The 22,750-nt window shown below is 42.8% G+C and overlaps 1 long non-coding RNA gene across 8 annotated transcripts in view; it reads right to left on the bottom strand.

Annotated features, from left to right (window-relative positions):
• Window positions 1-22,750, bottom strand: part of LOC119495299 — a 134,248-nt gene that overhangs the window by 44,896 nt on the left and 66,602 nt on the right. Inside the window, exon 4 of one of the 8 annotated variants that reach the window (XR_005208432.1) lies at window positions 21,621-21,813. The exons of the other annotated variants lie outside the window; for them this stretch is intronic. This is a non-coding gene — a long non-coding RNA (uncharacterized LOC119495299). Of the gene's footprint in view, window positions 1-21,620; window positions 21,814-22,750 lie in introns of those variants that run through there. 8 annotated transcript variants of the gene reach the window in all.

A 22,750-nucleotide genomic window follows, 5' to 3' on the forward strand; every position in this document is an offset into this window, starting at 1 on the left:
AAGAAAAGTAAAGTTTGCCAGGGGAGAGAAGATCGCTGCTGGCTGCTCACTTCATGTGGAAATGTGGGGCTTCTATTCATCTCTCTGCAGGCCGTTTCCAAAAAGAATAAGGAAGGGGAGAGTAGTGGGCCATGGGTGGTGATAGGGGAGGGATGAGGGGGGATTGGAGGCCTTCAGTGAAAGTTGACAAGATTTAAGGATTTGCCTGGCTCAAGCTTTTGTCTCGGCCCGCGGTTAAGAGTGAATATACACGATTCTACATCTCTTATTCACGTGAATTAGCAATCGTCAAAACAGAATGTGAGAAAGAAGAATGACTGGAAAAGGAGAATATTTCTGGGCTGGCTTAGTGCACGCAAACAACACAAAACATACAATTACTTGCTCAAGGGGAAAGAGAAAAAAAAGAAAAACAAATGCTGGAAAAGAACTGTATTGAGATTGATGCATTGGGGCGACGGGTGACAGCTGAAACCCTGGGAATGGGTAGCGCTGGTTGACGGGTGGGGGGGGGGGTGATGAGGAGCTGACAGAGGCCTCTTAGCAGTAAAAGACCACTGTGTGTAATCGCTTTTAATTGGAATGTATGGAAGACAAGGCTCTCCGAGGGGATCAGTTTGCCTTAAACCTGCTTAATTATATGGGATCATGTTGGACGGTGGGGTTCGGGTCGAAAACGCCGCCGCGAGGATGAAGAGATACATGCAGAGGAAGAGAAAAGAGGAGGAGGAGGAGAGGAATACTGGCGCGACATACTCCCCTATATGGAAAAGTCATTCTAATATTCCTATAGACACATACAGTGTAAAGTATGTGTACGTTTTTTTTAATTTCCTGTGGTCTCACCATCCCTGCAATATTCCTATCAATAACCTTAAAGAGGCGTTTATTACATATATAATGTTTCTAAGGTACTCAACAGTCAATTTCTTAGTCGCCATATGGTACTTTATGGTCTTCTATGGTGTCACTGAAACATTCCTATAACATTACGATTTGATGTGCTCCTACAGTCTGTCTGGGGATTGCAGTGTTGAGTTTATAGTGACCTTATCATAATTTATCTCCACTTTTATCTCCTATGGTTTTGCTATAATATCTCTGTAGGGGTTTTAAACATGTCTGTGGTGACTAGTGATGATTTTATAGTGACTTATTGAAATTGATGGTGATTTTATCTTCCTCGAGTGACTTTGACTCAATTGTAGCTGCTGACATTTAAAGTCTTTCGTGATGTCTCTATAACAACTTTAGAAATTGGATTATAGGATTACTGAAGTCCTTATGAGGGCTCATGAAGCTGTTTAAGGGTGGGTGTATTTTGTTTCTATTCAGTTTATAGACTACTACCTACAACAACTACAGATGTAATAGTTTTTAAACTTCCTCATAGTTTCCTTCAAGAAAATAGTTCATTTTGGGAAATACTATGGCTGTCAAAGTTAAAATTAGTTTTAACACCATTCATTTCTTTAAGTAATTTGCGATTTTAGGTTGTAGTGGGCTCAACCATATCATACTAGCTTGTCGTGAAGGAGGCTGAATAACGGTCCAAAGTTAAGCTCAATTCTGATGAGAAAACTTCTTCAAAGGGGTCCCTTGACCTCTGACCTCAAGATATGTGAATGAAAATGGGTTCTATGGGTACCCACGAGTCCTCCCCTTTACAGACATGCCCACTTTATGGTAATCACATGCAGTTTCGGGCAAGTCATAGTCAAGTCAGCACACTGACACACTGACAGCTGTTGTTGTCTGTTAGCCTGGAGTTAGTCATGTTATGATTTGAACATATATTCTATGCTAAATGCTGTACCTGTGAGGGTTTCTGGACAATATTTGTCATTGTTTTGTGTTGGTAATTGATTTGTAATAATAAATATATACATACATTTGCATAAAGCAAGCATATTTGCCTTCTGGCATGTTGATAAGAGTATTAAATACTTGACAAATCACATTGTTTTAACTATTCCTTTAAAAACATTGTGAAGGCTGTCGCATGCAGACAAAACTCACAGCGTCTCTTACCCGTCAGTAACACGTCATGCTGCATCTTAGTCTAACTGAAGCTAACTCCAGTCGTATACATTTGTAGAGGAGACCGTGATTTGTGTTTGTTAAAACTTGTATACACATGACCTCACTACCAAACATGCTGCATGCAGTCTAACGCAATGTGATGTACTATGTTGTCTCATGCACATAAACAAACTCGCGCTTGCTTACATAACACACTTTGTTAGAGTTGTATGTCTCCAGGTCACTTAAAGCCGAGCTGCTGATATTCAGTTAAGATGCAAAGGCACGCACACACACACACACACACACACACACACTGTGGGGAGCTGTCAGTATGGGCTTTGTCAGTAATATGCTGACTGCTTGGTTGAATTAAAGGAATGTAGTGAAATAGGAGCTCGTCCTCCTCCCTCTGTCTCTCTTCCTGTCTCCCGCTCTCTTTTCCTCCCCTGCTTCCCGCTCTTCCCCGTTTCCGTGCCTCGTGGTTATCCACACTGTAGCTTTATCGTTCATCTCTTCACTGGACGTTCCTAAGATGAGCACTGTGGTACGAGTACGAGCCCCCCTCCACCACCACCCTCTCCCATCGTCGTGTCATGGCGCAGGCGGTTTCCTGTCCGTCTCAAGGTTGTTGTCTGGATGCTTGGCCGACATGGCGACGGGGCCGGGGTCGGCGCTGGTGGAGCCCGGCGACTGCGGCTGGAGTTCTTTCCAGAGGGCAGGCATGGGCGGTCAGCGGACTTTGGGTTTGAGGAAGGAAGAGCACTAGGGGGGGGGGGGGGGGGGTGAAGTGGTCGATGGGGTCTGGCATCTCAATCTCCACCCCCCACCCCGCTGCTACCACCACCTCCCCACCCTGTAATGATCTCCTCTGCGGCAGGGTGACCCGGTTCTGGCTCCCAGAGTCTCGGGACCGACGCCGGGCCACAGCGAGACGCACCGACCACTTTCCCATGGACCCGGCGCTTCCAGGCCCCTCATTACCATTTAATATCCTATAATATAAACCCCCTCGCCCCCCCCCACTCATCTCCAAAACAGCCTCCACCAGGGGGATGGATGGAGGGGGGGGTGGGGGTCTGCCCACACCGCAAAATAAGCCAGGATACTCTATATCCCCCCCCTCTTTTATTTGGATCTAACCAGCGCATAGCTGCACAACGACTCCTAGTCATTACAGACAGGCCACTAAGTAGAGGCTACTGTGAATTGGATAAATAAGCATCATGAAGACCATGCAAGAGCACCAGGAAATCAGAATGAAATGTCGGTTTCATTCAGCGTTGGGAAATAAGGTTCCGGGGTGTTGTTTTGCCTTGATAAATCAGGACTGGATCAGTGTTATGACATGGTGGTTAGTGGCGCGATTTCCCAGTTTGTTTCCCCGTTAGTCTGACGTTAAGTGAGCAATGTTGATGCTCGGGCTTGATTGGGCTGCTGCATGTTGACATCACACCGTCATGGTTTTAGCTATGACCTTACACATGCAGAGATGTGTGATGTCATTTGAAGTACAGATGCACAAAAAATGTCAGTGTTACTTGAAGAGGGGCAGCACCTCATATACTCCTGATAACAGAAGGAAGAGGAAGACAGGAGGCCTTCAGTGTGTTGCTGCAGCCGAATGTAAGTTTGAGTCAACACTGTAAGTAAGTTTGAAATACTGCTGAAAACAATAGTCAAATAATCAACTAGTTGGTCTACTGAAAATTAATTATTAAAGTTACAGATGGCGTCCTGACTGACCAATTGTTTGACAAGCTGTAAACAGTGACTCAATTACCACGTGCATTCTGTTTGTACAGTCTTGGATGGCATCACTAAGCTTTGTTAAAAAGCTTGAACCACTTTTTCTGAAGGAACTTTTAACTGGTTATAAAACAGTCTCAGTTTAATACTGACGCCTCTATATGACCTACAAAATAAAACAAGACCTTCCGCAAGAAGACTGGCTATTTCCAATATAGTTATTCTTAATGACTGATAGTCCGATTCCCTGCGAAAATAGACGAAACAATTTACAACATGAAGGTTCACTAGAAATCCCTTAGGCTCAGACTTCAGCCGGGCCTCTGGCAGCGACCAGTCTGCCGAGGACAGACCCAGGTCCGGCTTCGCTGGCACCTTCGACCTGCAGTCGGAGCTCTGGCGGGTGGTGGAGACCTACTTCTGCCAGGAGCAGAGCTTTGCCCCGTTGCTCCGCCGGTCCCCGCTGGGAGCCAACAGAAACACCATGCTGCTGGAGGCCCAGGCAGTATTGCTGTGCCTGCTGGAGGGAAGGAAGCCACAGGAGAACCAGAACCGGGATTAAGTGGGGCAGACTGTCAGACCCTGCTGCAGTAAAATGAGAGGTTTTATAAAGGTACTCTGGAGCTCTGTAACACTACCGCTTTTGTCCACAGGGACCAACAAAATCAACACAAAAAGAAAGTTCCTCGTTGTAGCTTAGATTGTTTATGTTTACTTCCATTGATGAAGTGATTCAACAGCTTTCTCCAGTTTCTAAAACCTGAATGTGTGAAGCTCTTCTCCACCAGATGTGTACAGTATATACTGTAAATTCCAACGTGCATAACAGAAAGCTACATCTGTCCCTACTGAGCGGATACTCCAAGCAAGGATTTTGTTCATACCAAGAGCCAATATATGCTCTTTGTTGAAATCCAATCCAAATGGCCAAGTGGGGTACACCTTAAGTTGAGGGCGCCTTGGTCCTCCACCCAGATTTTGACTTAAATCCACGGAGCCAGCAACAGAACTACTTTGCAGAGGGAGTTAAAAACTTTCCCTTGCACTCATATTCTCAGCTTGAAAATAATCTTCAATTTCCACATCCCTTCTCTTCCTCAGATTCCTCCTCTGCCACGCTACCCGCTCATCTCCATCTTCCTCCAAACTAGCCGTAAATTTCTCCACTTTGCTATCAGCACAGGATTTTTTTGCATCACAATCAACTTCCAACCTCTAGCTTGTTTTAATAGAATAAGAAATCAATCCATAACATACCACACAGCCACAGCACTAAAACTTCTTTCATTTACTTTTTAACAAACTTATCTCTCTGACGAATGTGTTTTGAGCACCAAATCAAACACCGGTCAACCGAGGTCAATTTTGCATGAAATTACTACAATTACGCATATTTTAATAGAATTAATCTTGTCAGATTCACTTTCAGGAAAATGTTTAATTAAGAAAATGAATACATTTAATCTAGAAAAATAAGAGGACATTTGAAGGGGGTGCTCAGGCCTTTTGGGGGGGAAGCTCTGGTTGCAGCCGTACTTTGCACTTTTGCATATGTTTACACCCATTTCCACATCTATTTGTACATGTGTAGTATATGTAAGGTCTGCATGTGTGTGCATGTGTGTGTGCACACGCAGTGGGGATTCAGAGATAGCTTTGGAGGCGTATTGGGTATCGAGGGGCGAGGAGCTCCTCTGAAGAGCTTCATTCACAGAGCCAGGATACTGATAAGAAGCAGAGCAGAGCCGCCATGAATCCACCCTCTGTTCAGTCCCTCTCACTCCACTCTCCTCCAGCTCTTTATGCTCCCTGTGAGAAAGTTGTGGAGATGATGAGGGGAGGGGGAAGAAGAAGCCCTGCAGGCTCTCAAAGTTTAATTAGCAGGATTAGAATCAAGAAGTAGAGACGGGGAAAGAAACAGAGCAGGCGGTAGACGGGGAAAATCAGAAAAACATGTCCATCTGTCTGCTATTACTATTATAAAACATAAAACATATTTCTCATAAAACAATGCTAACAGGAATTACCTAATTTTATTTGTTGTCAATAATTCTGTAAATAACTTGATGCAGTGGTGAGTCATCAAATAAAGTTCTACAACGGAAGATTGTTGTAACAGGTTTAAAGAAAGTGGACACATGAATCATGTCAAGTTTTTGTGAGAAGTTGTTTTCCGGACTGGAAACCGCTGGGAAAAGCTGCCTCCACTTTTGTTCCATGATTATTTGTCAGGCAAAGCAAGGGCAGCCTATGTGATGTGTATATGGCTGACCTGCCCCAGGGAGGGGTCCTGAGGATTAAGACCAGAGAGGACTCCTGATGGTCCGACCTTTACAGATCAACCCTGACCTCTGACCTCTCACACTGGACAAACTGCACAGAGATGGACTCCTCTGTAGGAAGTCAGACCACTTAGGTGGCCCACTGTTGACGTACCCTGATTGGTTCCTGGTTCTCTGCTCGCCATTTCAAACACGAAACAACATGGCAGCCTGCTCATAAACTTTCTGTTATTCTGTCTGAACAATCCATCAAATCTATTTCTGAGGCGAGAAATAGGCTACTCTACTGCTGAATCTTGTCTCATTGTCAAACTACATCGCCTCGTTTGATAGCTTGGTCCAAGTTTTGTGAGCCAGGCACGTCACGCTGGATGAACTCATTTGCATTGAGTTGAATCTAGTCTACTTTATGCAAATGCAGACTGACGAACGCAGCGCAACACCCCCCTTCCAAACTCGCCAAACTGCTCTCCATAGGAAATTAATAGAAAACATCAAGACGCCCTCAAGTCGTGGGATCTGTTGGAAATGCGCCGTTTGTTTGTGTTAATGTTTCTTTATTAGCACACTGTGAAGTAAATACGATATACAGCAAAAATACATGCGATTGCAATAGAAAATGTAGGTGACTTATGGGTTATTATTTCTTCTATCATGGTTAATTTTAACAAAATGCCCTAGCACATTATTTCATAATGCTCTCCAGTTGGCCTTCAAAGTAACAGAAGAGCCATTCTATTGTCTCATTAACTTAAATTGAAAGTGCTTTCATCACGTACACTTTCACTGCGTTCACCTGTTACATGTCAGCTGACATTTGAACGGATTTTCAGTCAACTGACAATGACAACTATTTTCAGATCTGGCAGCTGACACTTTTACTGTGGTCACTACTTACTTACACATGCCAACTGACATTTCAACTGCTTACAGTACACACACTTCAACTGTCTTCAATGGTTCCACTTCAACTGAAATTTGAAACTTTTACCACTTCCACATAAACTGACATAGAGCTGCTTTCACCTCTTACGTGTCAACTGAGAGTTCCACTGCTTTCAGTGATTACACTTCAACAGAAACCTCAACTCATTTCAGTGCTTACACTTAAGCTGACGCTTCAACTGACACGTTTTCTGTTGTTGTAAGTTTTCATACGTAAAGCGGCACTAAATTGTTTCAGGACTTTGACCCAATTGACCCTTCCAGGTTAATTTATTAGTTACATTTCAATTGACATTTCAACTCCTTTCAATACTTTCACTTCAAGTGATGCTCACATTTAAATTGACAGGTTAACTTCATTATACTTGAGCTAAAACTTTAACTTCTTTCAGGCCTGCCATTTAAACTGCCATTTCAACGTCTCTCAAAAATTATATTTCAACTGCCACTACAACTACTTTCAGTTTTTCAACAATTTCAAGTGCAAATTTTCTGCAGCAAACTTTAGCCTTTAGTTGTAAGTGTCGCTATTTGTGTACGTGATTATGTGTGTGTCCCAAAGTACTGTCTTATACTTAAAGTTGGGTGATTCAGTGGTATTCAGGAGTGTGATAAATCTGCTGTTGAATGTGAACTAAATAGGTTTTCGAATGACAAATCCTTTGTCACTGCGCTTATTTCTAAGATTTTAAATGTGCTAGGAGGAATGTCAAAACCTCCATTAGGAGTTTTACAACTACAATTCTTTGGTCATGAAACATCTGCTGCAATACTTTGTCATGAATACTCCACTGACAATATTTTGTCATCTGAATCATCTCTATGGCAACAGTGTAATCACCATCCCAGCCCTTAAGTCATGGGAATAGTCTGGTCCAAGTCTTGGTTTGGCTTTAAAAAGGGCCAGAGTGACTGTGTTGTCTCTGTTATTTGAGCTGTAAGAGATCTAGTGTGTGTGTGTGCGTGCGTGTGCATGTGTGTGTGTGTGTGTGTGTGGGTGTGAACGCGAGTATGTGAGTCTGAGTGTGTGGTGACTATTGTCCAGTATATCTTTCCATCCTGCACCTGTACCAAAGACATTACCCAACCTTGAAAGGAATCCACACAGTACACACATTACTCTACCCATACGTTACACAAATTCAAATCCACTAGACATAAAAACACACATATATGTCTGGGGTCGACTCAATGTCGGACATTTCAGGAGCTGGAATCCCCCATAGGCTACAAGGACGGGGACAAGCTTCGTTATATAGGAGGTCACAGCTGCTAAAACACACAGCAAACAAAATTAGTCCTGTTTGTTTTTGAAGGAAGCCTATATTACCCGCAGTCAAATAAACTTCATTCAATCTCAGCGACCCCCCCTGGACTCTCAATCAACCCGCAGCCTTGGTCAGCACAATTTTCTACCCCACACTGAGGCAACGTAAGGCCTGGCCTATGTCAGTTCTGCTTGGCCTAGCTCTTGTCTTACATAAGCCTGATGCCCCCCCTCACTCGGTCTGCCCTCCTTCTCCCCCATCGCTTTAATCAGCACATGCATGGCTAAACTCAGCCCCTGGTGACCGGCAGGCAAGATGGTTGACTGGTTTATTTACCACTCAACAATTTTACTGGTTGACTAGCTAGCTAGTCGCTGGCTATTTAATGAGCTAATCTGCTTACCGACTGAAAGAGCAACTGGTTTATTGGCTAACTGGGCAACCCTTTCTTGCTGCTTGATTAGCTGACTGGTTGGCTGGTTAAAAGACAGAATAGTTGGTTGTCCGGTAGTCTGAAAGGTCTTTTGGCCAATTTAATGAGCTAACCCACCTGACTGAAAGATCTAAGTGTTTGGTAAACGGGTTGAGTGTTAATTAGTATCAGCACGGTTAAATTTAGCTCTTGGTGACTGGCAAGCTGGTTGAATGACAAAATGGTCGTGTGGTTGACCGGTTCACTGGCCACTTAGCAATTTAGCTGCTTGACTAGTTAGCTAGTTGCTGGCTAGTTAGCAAGGTGGTGTTTTAAGGACCGAAAGGCCAACTGGTTTGTTCGGGTAAATGTTTAGGGGACTCTTTTCTTGGCTGCTTGATTGACTGGTTGACTGACTGAATAATTAACAGATGTTTGGTTGAGTTTTAATTAGCATAAGCAGAGCTAAAGTTAGCTCTTATCTGGCACGCTGGTTGAATGAAAAAAATGGTTGACTGGTTCAGTGACCACTTAGCAATTTGGCTGGTTGACTAGTTAGCTCGTTGCTGGCTAGTTAATGAGCTAACCTGTTTTAAGGACTGAAAGACCAACTGGTTTATTGGGGAACTGGTTGTAACTCTTTTCGTGATTCTTTTCTTAAATGACTGGATAGCTAACAGGTTGTTAAACTGTTTGGCATATACTCCAACCAATATTGTAACCAGCTGCCTGACTGACTGTTTGACAAGCTGTGACCTCTTCGCAGAGAGGCTCCAGCCTCATTTAGTCTCATTAGTACCAAGTCTCTGGCTCCCAGACAGGGACAGCACTGCAGCTCCCTGAGGGAGGGAGGTGTGTGTGCATGTGTGTGTGTTTGCGTATAAATGTGTGTGTGTGTGTGTGTCTGAGAACTCCTGGTGCCGGAACACGGCGTGTCTTGTCTGTCATCGAAGCACAGATGTCCAGCGGATTACATCACACTGACCGCACCCTGATCTCCCTCGCATCCCTTATCCCCTACCATTGAACCCCCCCCTTTCCCACCGCCCTATTCTTAACCCTCATCACCCCTTCACATCCACCCAGTCACAACCCCTTCACACACACATTCTCCGACACAGACAATGAGTTCTGATTTATGACTCTCACCACTGCGTTCCCACCGCCTCCCCTCGCCTGATGACTTCATCTCCCATCACACCTCACCTCATCTTCATTAGGCTGTGAGGCTACGTGGACCATGATGCACTGGAATGTGTGTTGCTACGGCTGACTGGGGCAGGGTCGAGATGGAAGTCCTCAATCCTTATTTAAGCAGGCAGGTTCACTAAAAACACATTCTTGTTCATAGTAATAGCCGGCAGGGTGAAGGAAAGTTTACACTTAAAAAAGTCTGGAGTTGGGTATGATCACCAGTGGAAACATATTTGAAAGTGCTTTACAAAATGAGGGATCACTCAGTCAAGTAAAAGCTACACATTGACAACATTGATGGCAAATCCTTTACCAATTCAAACCCCAACAAGAAGACAGTTTCAAAGTTATGGTAAAGAAGTAAGGGTGGGGTAAAAAAAAAATCAATACTAAGGAATCAATTGGTACCAATCATGTCATGTTAGCTTTTCGGGAAGAACGCTATATAACACTTAAAATATACGCTAAATTTGGTGAGAAAAAACTGGCAAGACCATTTTCAAAGGGATCCCTTGACAGCCCTACTTATAACATAAAACAGATGTTAACAAACTGCATACTTTTCAGTTGAAAAAAGGTAATAAATTACAATATATCTTATCGCAAAAATATTGCAAAATGTTTAAAATCGCAATAAGATCGGATTGTGACCTAAGTATGTTGATAATATCGTATCGTAACATACTTACGTTTATCTCGTCTGTCTATACTCCCAGCCAGAATATCAATCTGTTAGGCCTCAGTCACAAATGCATCACCCTAACTATGAGCTTACTCCTTTCTCCCCTTTTTATCTGTGACTCCCAGGAGGCCCGAGGGGAAAGAGGAGTAGGTCTTAGAGGAGTTGGATGAGGAAGAGGAGAAAGAGGCCAAGAGCATTGCCGATGGTCCCTAAGCTAAAATGTCATCCGGTTACATCTTGTTCTGTTTGTTGTCATGTAGCGAGGTGATGTCATGATTAAAAGTGTCAAGCCGCTAAAATGCTGGCGGAAAGCTTCGGATATCCCTCCAGGGCTGAAGATCACGGTGGTGCCGGAGATCTTACATTAAAAAAAAACACAGTTTGTTGTTTCGATCCTTACGTACAGTATAAGTTTCAACCCCTGCTGTGACCCCCTGCTGTGTGTTCAATGCAACGTAACCCTACTTCTCTGACCTCGGAGAAGAAATACATACACGCACAGAGATGAGTGTGTTTTTGCAGGAAGGATTTCACTTAGTAGAAAAAATAAAGGAATCTAATCAGTGTAAGACGAAGCATCGCAGCCCACCGGAACATCGTCCTGTTGGACAGTGCCGTCTTGTTGAAGCTAGCTGCAGCTCACATCCTGACAACAACAGTCTTTGTACTGTAATCATTCCCATGCGTTTGCCAGTGTGTTGCATTCTGGTCTTCGACTCCCTTCTGCTATTGTCTAAAAAGACCCCCGGAAGGCTTTTCCCATGATATATCACAGAGTTTAGCAAGATATAAACATCAATGAAATCATGTAGCTAACGGTTGAAATAATACAAAACCATTTGAAACAGAAATCCTGAGAGACATGTAAGTATGAAGGATGACAGAAAGAGATTACAGGAACCCCCTAAGGTCTTCTCCCTTTGACATAAAATGTAAAATATTTGTTTCTGTTCGTTAGCTCACGGATGAGTAATGGGTGATAAATTAGCAGAGAGAGAAGACCTTTTCCCATGACATGTAACGTCAAATCTGTTCCAGCTTACAGTGGATGACTGATGGGTGTTAAATCTGCGTGGAGTCCTCTTGAACCGTACTATCAATTGCCTGAAAGGTCCAAATGTCCCGCAACACACAGAACGATCTAAAGCTGGTCCCACGTTGATCCCACTTGCCCCCATCCTCTGTCCTCCATGTTGACCTCAGGACCGCTCTCTGCTCTTCAGTGTCGCCATAATGGTCGAGCATACTCTCCCGTCTCTCTCTGCCTTTCTCATCCTCGCATTCTAACACAATACGGTCATGTCCGGCCGATGAATCGATGGCTCTGTCCGGGGCCATGAATGGACGGGAACGACAGAGTGTGAATAGAGCGGAGGGGAGGAAAAAAGAGCAGTTTATGTGCAGAGAGTTGTAGCAGTGAAATAAATGGTCGTAATGGAGTTGTGCAGATGGAAGACAGAGGAGGTCAGGGAGAGTTGGGCAGAAAGATGAAGACAATAACGGCGCTGCACCCCACGGGGACTTCTGGGAGGAGGTCAGAGGTCGCCGCGCTCGGGCGAGATTCATATCCGAAGCCCTGTTGGCCCTTAAACTCTGAACGCTGGTACCAGCCTTTATTGCTCCAGACGTCCTCTCTCATAACCCCCCGCATTCCCTTTCACTCTTTCCTTTTCCCACTATATGTGAAGCTCTCTCGCACTCTTGAGTATGTGTATATTAATGTTTATATCTTTAAAGTCAGTTATATTAAACAGTACATTACAATAAATACCTAACATTTATACTATATGTGTGTATATGCTTTATGTGACTGCTCTGTTATACAGTATCTCCAGCAGGTTTATATTGCCAGTGCAACCGGAGCCCGTCAGACAGAGGGACCATGTCTACGCCATGCCAGTCAGGCGGAACAGGCAAGTAAACTGGGGGATAGCCTATATAACTAACACACAGGGGGGGCTTTTGAATTACAGCCTCGGTCTCTGGCGAAGGCCTGTGTTGGGTTAAGTGCTGGTTTGCAGTCTGGTCAGGGAAGAATCGTAAAATGTGAGGATGGTAACCTAAAAGCACTAAATTTTCTTTTCAAAAATTCATAAATTACATAAATCATGAGTTTCAAGAAGATGAAATAAAATTTTAATAATCTCAGGGGGTAAAACTGGATCCAGGCAGTAAATTTTATACACACAGAGAAAAAATATAATAAATAAAGAGAAAATTATGGTGGTGTTTAACATCACACAACCATCGATTATAGCATGAGAACCTAGAAAGAGTATAAAATATGTTTCCCTTTGGTTTGAGGGCTATATAAATATGGGCTATACTGTATGTCCTTACTGCTGTGGTGTTATTGTACTTGTACTCAAGTATTTTATTTAAGTACAAATATGAGGTACTTGTACTTGAGTATTTTCATTTTACGCTACTTTTATATTTGTGCTGACTTGACTATGACTTGCCCCAAACTGCATGTGATTATCATAAATTGGGCATTTCTGTAAAGGGGAGACTCGTGGGTTCCCATAGAACCCATTTACATTCACATATCTTGAGGTCAGAGGTCAGTGGACCCCTTTGAAAATGGCCATGCCAGTTTTTCTTCGCGAAAATGTAGCATAAGCTAGTATGACATGGTTGGTACCGATGGATTCCTTAAGTTTTCTAGTTTCATATGATGTCAGTATCTTCACTCTAGCTTTAAAACTGAGCCCGCTACAGCCTAAAAATCGCTAGTTACGTTAATGCGTTAAAAGAATTAATAGCGTTAAAATGAATTTGCGTTAAAGTGTCATCGCGTTAACTTTGACAGCCCTAGTTTTTTATCAACATACTGAGGAAATGTATTTCATTTGTTTTCTCTGCAGTATCTACTCTTGCAATACCATGTCCACGTGTAACAACTACAGCATGATTAATGTTTTGTATATAATGTTTAGGTACACACAGCACTTAAAGATAACTTAACGCACAAGAGAGTATGTGTTTAATTCATTAGCATTTAACCAAGATCATTATCTTTCCCTAACCTTAATCCCAGCCTAAACTTATCCACGCACAGGACTCAGGATGTGAATCCCGCTCTCTGGTATTACAGTCCTGCGTTTTCTTTAAGCCCCCCCACCCGCCCCAACCACAAATATGTAACAGCCTCTTCACTCAAAAAAACGTTGCCTGATCCATGATCCAGACAGCAATTTTGTTTCCCTCAAACGTATTTGGGAAAACTAATTATAGTATACAGCATAAACATAATTTCTTGGAGAACGCAGGGTTACAATAAAACCGACTGTATCTGCATCCATACATACTGGATTCCATCTAACAGAACGACCACATGAAGGAATACCTCAGCGTGAGAAGGCCAGACTGGAGTTAAAGGCCACGGTAAACTCTGGAGCTCCGTGACCCAGACATGGACCTCAGGGTATTGGTGAGGTGTATCAGTGTTGGTGGTGTTTGGCTGTAACTGAGCCAGACTGTCAGCTGCTGTCTGTCGGCTCACTCGCTGTCATCTGCTCCGGTCGTGTACCAACACCGTACACGTATCAAGCACCAACCACCAACCACCTGGTTGTAAGCAGGACACATATATAGCCAGCTCCGGCATGTGTACGGAAAGAGTATTAATATCCCATTCAAAGGGAATTGTGTACATGCTGGAATTTGATTTAAATGTAGACGTAAAATTACTGTAATGAAGAGAAAGAAATGCTCTGCAACCTGGTATCCAAAGTTGCTCTTACAAATGTCGTACTGCTGATCTATAACGCAATAATAAATTATTTATTAAGCATTAATAAAGTAGCAGTTGAACGGATTATCAAAGGTTTACAACATCCCTCTCAACCCGGTCTGGATCGGGCCGGTCTCTTCCGATTGAGGTAGTTACATGAAGTATTTTTATTCTGATTAATAGTGGAATATCAGGGTACATGTAAACACACCTACCGACTGCATGTACAGAATATGTGTGTGTATGTTACAGTTCATAAGGTCATACACAGTGGTATTAACATGACTCTAATCACTGTTCATGTGTTGCACACCCAATCTATATTTAAGCATGCCATGGGTGTTTTAGGTGGTGCAAAGGTCAGCTGATATACAGTATGTGCTGTGCATCTGGTCGTATGGCTATATATTCCACCGACTGTAGTGAGACAGACTTAACAGGGTCACGTCTGTGACCGCCGCCATCATGATAATATTTTCCTTCATTCCTGACTAACCTGACTGTCTCTCTTTGGCCATTATAAGACTGTGGATTACAAATGTTCATTCATGCATCCTCTATGAAATGAACCAATGTGATGAAGAAGAAAGATTTGTTTGTAACATTAATAGTTACCAATACCATTTTTAAGACTACAAAGAATGATCTCGGAACTAGTTGACATATTTCCTATTAAGACATGAGCAAAGTTTTTATTGTTATTGATTACTGAATCTGAATTTCACTGGTGTATGGCTGGTTCCGACTACACAATATCAGTCCGATTACAGCCCAATATGGCCGGCGTAGGGTACGACAATGAGTGTCATGCACGAGAATCGTGTGTCAGAGTAGACGACAACCGACAGTGCATCTGGGATACTTCACGACGACCCGACAGAAAGTCTAGCATGTTTGATTTTTTTTGCCTTCCATGACGTGTTCCGTCACAGGCGGGACTTTGACCAATAGGAGCACAGGGTGATCTGCTGCAAAGGCTCATACAACTGTTAACAATGGCGAAGCGAAATAGGAATGAAGTTGGTGCTGTGAGGTGGAATTGTGAAATGAAGGAAAGATTTGTGGAGCTACGGCAACAAAACACCAGCCTTTTTGATGTTTCCTCGAGGGACTAACATGACAGAGTGAAAAAGGAAATAAAGCTGTCGTGAAATAGCAGAGGCACTTCAGCGACCCGGTGAGTAGGCAACTGCCATTAGCATCAAACTTCCTTCCTGATGACTTCACCCACGTTGTGAAAGACGACCAGCGACGATTGGTCAGGGGCCGACGTGTAGTCTGTCATGTCTCGCGGCAAGGTCACGACAAGAATTTATGCCTAATCTGACATAGTGACCATCGTAACCGAAAGAAATATTGTGTAGTCTGAACCAGGCTTTAGGTGCACCCGCTTCGAATGTTATCAGTCGATTGAATGTCCATTACCAGCAGTTATCAATAGATATGGGTTAGAAGGGGCTGCTACACCTACTAGTAGTCACCGATATGAATACAAGAAGATGACACCGACCTCTAGTGGCTGTAGTAATTATGACAGGAGCAAAGGAGTAAGTCAGGTGGCGACAAAGTCCAGGTGAGAGCGACAAAGTCCAGGTGGCGGTCTGGGCGATGGATGGGTCAAACAATAACAGGACTTTCACCCGGGAGGGCGCTGTTTGTGTTAGGTGTGAAACTAATAGTCAACATTGACTTATTTCACCGTACATTTGTTACCTAACGAACGTACTTCACCAACGGCAGGTTACGTAGGTTATGTAACAAGTGTACTTATTTTAACCCAAACCTAACCACGTAGTTTTGTTTCATAAACCTAAACTGATAACACCAATTTAATAGGCTGATAACATTAGAACTGGGTGCTTAAAATTCAACATGAAACTTTGTACATCCCCTGATTTTTCAAAAATAAAAGAAACTGAAAATAATGATCGCTACATACATAGTAGTTCAGACAGGACACTTGTTGTGTCAAGATTTCAACGTTAATTGCAGCATTATGTATTTTAAGCAGAGCCAGAGATATATGGTTTGATGAACATCAACTAAACACTAATAATAAACAGCAGAGCTCAGCATAGTTGTATGCAGACTGAATGATTGATTGGATAATATTGGTTCTCTTGAGTAAAACTGCTGATAGCTGATTCAAAACCTCAAATTACTGCACTGCCACGTCTATGACCAAAACATCCCAGAAACAAGTATTGTTTCAAATTGCCAAAAGTTTCACATAATATAAAACAAACGACATCATGTGGATCGCATGTTAACAGCAGTGACTGCTCAGCGTAACCTCTCCAACACTGTTACGATGCATGTAAATCAGAATGGGTTGTGAGTTGTGAGGTCGGGGGCTCTACAGTTGTGGGAGTATCCGTTTCCACACAAACTACTCCGTCTGGTCTAATCCCCATGTCGCCTCTCTCCTCAGCAACAACTCCAGCCCTGTTCTCTGGTTAGGGCACAGGGCAGACCCCGGGGGTCAGGGGTCAAGGGTCAGGGCAGCTCCTTGGGCTGGACAATAGCCAAAGCGCCACCTGGAGTAAATCAGCGGCCGACTCAGGCGATTGTCCGTGACAGCCACCATTAGAGGCCAAAGAAACACAGAGGAGGCAAGGGATTGTGGGTAAATCTTAGGGGAGATCTGTGCACACGTGCACACACACACATTCACCAGCTCCATCGGCGTTGACTGTCCGAAGGGCCACAACTCACTGTTGCCCCAGCGTCACCCCCAAACTCACCTCCCCCCAACCCCATGTGTGTGATTAACTGTTGGAAGTGGAGAAGGTGAAGGGTCTTGAGAGAACGAGTGTATCATGGGGGGTTTAAGACTGAGGTGTGCATTTGTGTGTGTGTGTGTATGCGCTGGTGTTGGGGGTTTCACTGAAGGGAGAGCTTTGTTTTTGGGCTCGTATTTCATAGAGCAGACTTCTTGTTTGTTGGTTCAAACCCACTCCATGTGTTGATGTGAAACAGAGGGAGCCTGAGCTGGAAATAGTCTTTCAGTCCTTCTCTTTGCATGTTTGGACAAATGAGTGGATAGATGGTTGAATATATGGACGTATGTACAGTGGATGTCTTCAATACACATACAGAACCTTTTCATATTTGCTAGTTTTTAATACCTTTGACTGGAAAGGAAAATAAAATCAGATTCTTATGATTCGGAGTAGCTGATGCTTCACTTTTTAATTAAAGAGATTGGGAGCATTTCTAGTGCATCTGTAAGGCTCTCAACATGGTAACGGCTTGTAGCTAATGGTGCCAACAGGTTAACAGTGAAAACCACGGCAACAGCGCTGACAGAGATCACAGTGTTAACCTAGGGAACCGGAGGGTGGGTGCTACACTTCCACAATGGCGTTATCAGCTGTAACCGCCGTATGAGAGCAGTGGCCGTGAGCTAGCCAGTGGGACACTATTAAATGTTTTTACACCAGGGCACCCCGACTTTTACCTAAGTTAAAGGGATCCGGCAGACCCTCGCCGGCAAATGAGCAGGGAGCTCCGGGCGGCGATTACATGTAGGGAAGCCAAACATCGTTCATTTCCACATACCACCCACATTGCAACAATACAAAGCCGGTTGAGAATCGTCAAAGTTTCCCTTTAAAGAAGACGAAAGTTTGTAATTTCTAATCATAATCAATCATAAATATTTGGTTATAATAGTCTATTGAATAATGGTGGGAATCATGAGCTGAAAAAAGTGAATTATAAAGTTGTGTTATGGCCTTTTTGTTTCTTGTTTTCACCAGTTGTTAAGTATTCACTGATTCCTACTGTATGTCCAAATGAAAGCGGAAAAAAATGTGATTTATTGTGTTTTAATTTAAGGCTTCAAGGCAATAAAAGTAACTAGAAAGTTTGAGGGTGTGTAGAGTTCTGTTATCCACTGTGTGTTTGGATATCTGAATGGATTTGCCTCGGTGGTGGAGGCTCAGAGGGAGGGGTAGGGGGGCTAGCATGACTCTGTTTTGGATACTAAGACATGCTGATAACCACATTGGTCTCTCTGGCTCCAGCTGAACCCCGCTGGGCTACAGCTATGTTGTGTGTTCTCTGTGTGTGTGTGTGTGTGTCTTCTGTGTGAAGATATTCAGTTGGTTTATTGCAGGGTTCAATCTGTGAGGAGAGAGAGGGGGAAACAGAGGTGGGCGAGACGAGGATTATAAAGCTGAGTTGGAGGAAAGAGATATTTGATATGTGCTTATTGGCTTTTGAATGATTTGTGTAAATACACGTTGGCGATTTTGGAAGTCTTTCATATTATTATAAAGCAGATATTGTTGGAAAACAACCAGAGGATGTTACAGATTGTAGGGTTGGGTGCTCTTTGAGCAAAATAGTAATCATGTGGAAACAACAGAGATCCGAGGCACACCAGAAATGTGTTCAATTATTTTTTAAAGCTTTTTCTTTTCTGGCACTTTGCCTTTATTTGACAGTGACTGTGTATGTGAGGAGTACGAACCATGGGTGCTACAGTGATACGGGATGCAAATTAACCGCTAGCCCACCAGACCACCCTGTGTTAACTCAGGCTTTATTACACCCGCCAAGGAGGTCATGTTTTCAGTCGGTTTGTTTGTCTGTTTGTCAGCAGGATTACAGAAAACCTACGGGCCCGATTTTCATGAAACTTGGTGGAAGGATGTAGCAGAAGCCAAGGAAGAAGCCATTAAATTTAGGAAAAGATCCGAATCACGGGGCAGCTACACTTATTATTTTTGATAGGGCATTTGCCTTGGCGGAGGTCTGTGCTCTTAGAGTGCCCTTCTAGTTTTGTTTAGCTTTGATTAGCTAAATAAAACAGCCACTGGTGATTATGATGAGTTATGCACAGTGCTGGAAGAGGTATGCAGATTCTTTTCTTAAGTAGAGGTAAGAACACCACGATATAAAAATACTCCATTACAAGTAAGATACATTTTTTTTTTGGCATTTTCAAGCCTTTATTGATAGGACAGTGGACAGTTTATTTAGAAAGGAGGAGCGAGAGAGAGGGGGCTACATGCGGAAATGGCCGCAGGTCTGATTCTAACCCGGGCCGCCGCAGTTAAGACTCAGCCTTGTTACATGAGCGCCCGCTCTACCAACTGAGCTATTGGGGCACCCCACATTGCACCTTTAAGTGCAATTAATGTGTGTATTTATTTACATGTATTGCAAGTTTCTTATCTTTTTTTTAGATTATTTATTTATTTATTCTTGTGTCAGTACACTTTGTAGTCACTATTTATGCACAGATATGATGTATATAGTATTTAGTACCTTTTATGTTTTTTTTTTCATGCTTCACTGTGTAGGCTCATAATATAGATGACAATCAGTTCATTTTTAAAGGCTGCTAAGACCCTTAATTTTCCCTGCATGGGATCAAGACAGTCTATCTCTTATATACAGTTGTGTAGTTTACAACAATGCGTCAGGTTACAGACCAGATTATGATTTGTATATAAAATCTTAATCTGCAATGTATAGTTTTCAAATAAATGTAGTGGAGTTAAAAGTACAATATATTTCTCTGAAATGTAGTTATATAGAGGTCAATTCACCATCTCAGTATGATCTGATGTACAGTATAAACAGCTGTGGGGTAGAAGAAGAAATTGTATTTTTTGTTTCCAACAAACAGTCATGCCAATTACATAACTGTACTGGAAAATGAACTGAGACCTCCTGTGTGTTTATTTATCTATAAACATGTTTATTTATATGAGAATTTGCCTTTATATGCATATTTGTGCATCCATAGGTCGTTATTCATTTGTGTATAGCTATCTGTTTTCCTTTCTGTCTCCATGTCTGTGTGTATCCGTGGTTTTGTATGTCAATACCACAGTTTTATTTGTCTCAAGCAGCAGAGGATCCAGAGAGTTATGAGCACATGGAGGGATGAGGGGTGGTTGGTGGTGGATGGATGTTAGCGGTGGAGAATCCACTAGGGCTGTTTGCTCGATGATGGTCAGAGGTTTCAGCAGCCCACCTCCCCCCCTTTTCCCAGCCCTCAGCCACCCTGTCATTAGGGTGACAGTCAGGTCCTGTTTAGCCCCAATTGGCCATGCTAATAACAGTTTTAATAACCCCGGCCCATGTAATATTTCACTGCTGTTTGGACCACGAAGTCACGCTAAGAGCCCAGCGATGGAAAAACAGCTTCACCGCCGCAAGGATGGAATGACTGGGTGAACCCTGTTTGGGTACGAGTGTGTGTGGTGTATCAGTGTTTTTGTATTTGACAGACTGACCATAGTGTAAATTCTACTCTGCGTTTCAGCTTAGACTTGTTTGTCCTTTTTTCATATGTGTACATGTGTGTTTGCATGTCTGCTTCAACTCAACTCAGTCCTAGATTTGTGGTTTGTGTGCACACCTGTTTGTGTCTGTGTTTGCGCTATAGATTAACTCACTGACTGCATGTTAAGCTTTTACTGTGTGTAATATGTTATATAAGGCTTTTCCTGTTTCGACAGCGAAGCAGGGAGCAGTCAGTGCAGCTGTTGGGTTGATGTAAACACAAACATGTACATTACTGCACCTACATGCTCAGGCACATTAATTATCCATCAGAGAACTTCAGTCGGGAACTTCAATACACCCACAGACACAAGGAGGAATTCTTATGACTTTCTCAAGTATTGCAAATATGCTTTCAGACTCACTTGAGTTCAGAAAGTCAATTAAATAATATTCAATATAGAGTGAATATGTAGTAATGCAAGTAATAAACCCTTTATATAGCGACAAGGATGGAAGTTTAGTGTTGCCGAATATCATGCTAGAGGAGTTTGTGTCCCACTACAGACCTGCAATGTAACTATGATCTTTCCCGAACCTTAAACAACTGTTTTATTTGCTTAATCTTAATCATAGTTTATTTGCCATAACATAATACCTATCACGCTGTAGTTGCCATGCGCACTTCTTATTAAAACTAGGGCTGTCACAATATCAGATTTTTCTGTCCAGGAAAACAAAGAGACCAATAACTCTCAGCACTTATGGCATAAGAATATTACATTAAGATAGACTCACAAAAAATTGCTATTACACTATTTTAAGATATTGAGGAATTATTTTGTAAAATAAATATCTATTACAATCAGCCCCTCTTGCTTTGAATGGAAAATGCTGAGATGGAAACCCAACTACAGACACAAACACACACTCCTCTAGCTGCTCCAGCTCCTTCCACCCTGGTTTTGCCACAGCCAAGACGAGGCAAAGAGCGAGACAGTCTGTGTGAGCAGAGTGAAACCTAATTCTCTGGCGGCCTCACCCTCAGCCAACGCTGTGAAAGATAAAGACTCAGGGGGAAGCTGGGCCTGGGAATCCAGCTAGCGCTGGCTTTTATTGGGCAGCCCACATCACAGAGGAGACCTTGAGCAGGTCTTAGCCCACCGGGGAGGGCTGGAGACGGAGGCCCGTGGAGAGAGTCGGCCGGACAGCGGCTGGGGAGCATCAGGGATGAACCAGGGAGCGCTTTCATTTCCTGCCAGCCTGCCGAATGCTTCCAACTGGACCAAGAGACAAAACACAACTCCAAGAGAGAAAAAGAGAGACGGACAAACAGAGTCCGCCAGAGAAACCAGACAGCAAATCATACAATATTACCAAACCGAAGACACCGTCTTGCCAGTTTTAGCCTATATGCTATCCCTTTTGCAAACATTGTCCTGAGTTTTACAAATTTAAATATATGATTTCACCAATCAAGGTAGTTACCAATCATTTCTATACAGAAATCTATTAGCTTATTATTATTAAAACTTATTTGAGTTGTGTAATCCATTCTCCACCGTGAGCATCTGGTCTGCACTGATTTTTGTCAAAGTTGACAAATGCTGTAGAGGAAGTGAAGCCAATGTCTTCCATTCGGTTCCACAGTAGGTAAAATACAATCTAAGGAATCTAGAAGAATGTGATTTTAAAAGGGTACTCCAGAGATTTAGAATTGAACATTCATAAAGGCGGGGGCCTTGTGAGTAACAGATTTAAATAAAGAAGCAGCAGAGGCTGAGGTATCTTGACTTTTATTCTCTAGTATGGATCATGCCCTAAAGTCCTTGCTCTTACATTTCCCATAATGCAACTTGATGATCTTTCAGTAGGCTCTCTCTGTCTGATAAACACCCACATCTTTTAAATTGTACACTCCCAGTTTGTCACATAGACTTTCTTTTAAAAAAAAAAAGTCTCAAGTCGAAATCAAGATTGAGTGATGTCACTTGAGTCAGCGTAGGTTGGGGCCGAAGACTACAAGTTAAAAAATGAAAAAACAAAAAAACAAAAGTAAGCTTACCAGACCTTCAGTGTCTTCAGTTCAAGAAAGTTTATTATAACCATTTTGGTCGCCTAAAAATGTCTTATTCTGCGGTTGTACTTAGCTCCACCCTCTTGTGTCACTTCTGGTTGCAAAAAAACAACATGGCAACTGCCAAAATGACGAACTCG

Source organism: Sebastes umbrosus, chromosome 10 (assembly GCF_015220745.1).
Source record: "Sebastes umbrosus isolate fSebUmb1 chromosome 10, fSebUmb1.pri, whole genome shotgun sequence".
Classification (NCBI taxonomy): domain Eukaryota; kingdom Metazoa; phylum Chordata; class Actinopteri; order Perciformes; family Sebastidae; genus Sebastes; species Sebastes umbrosus.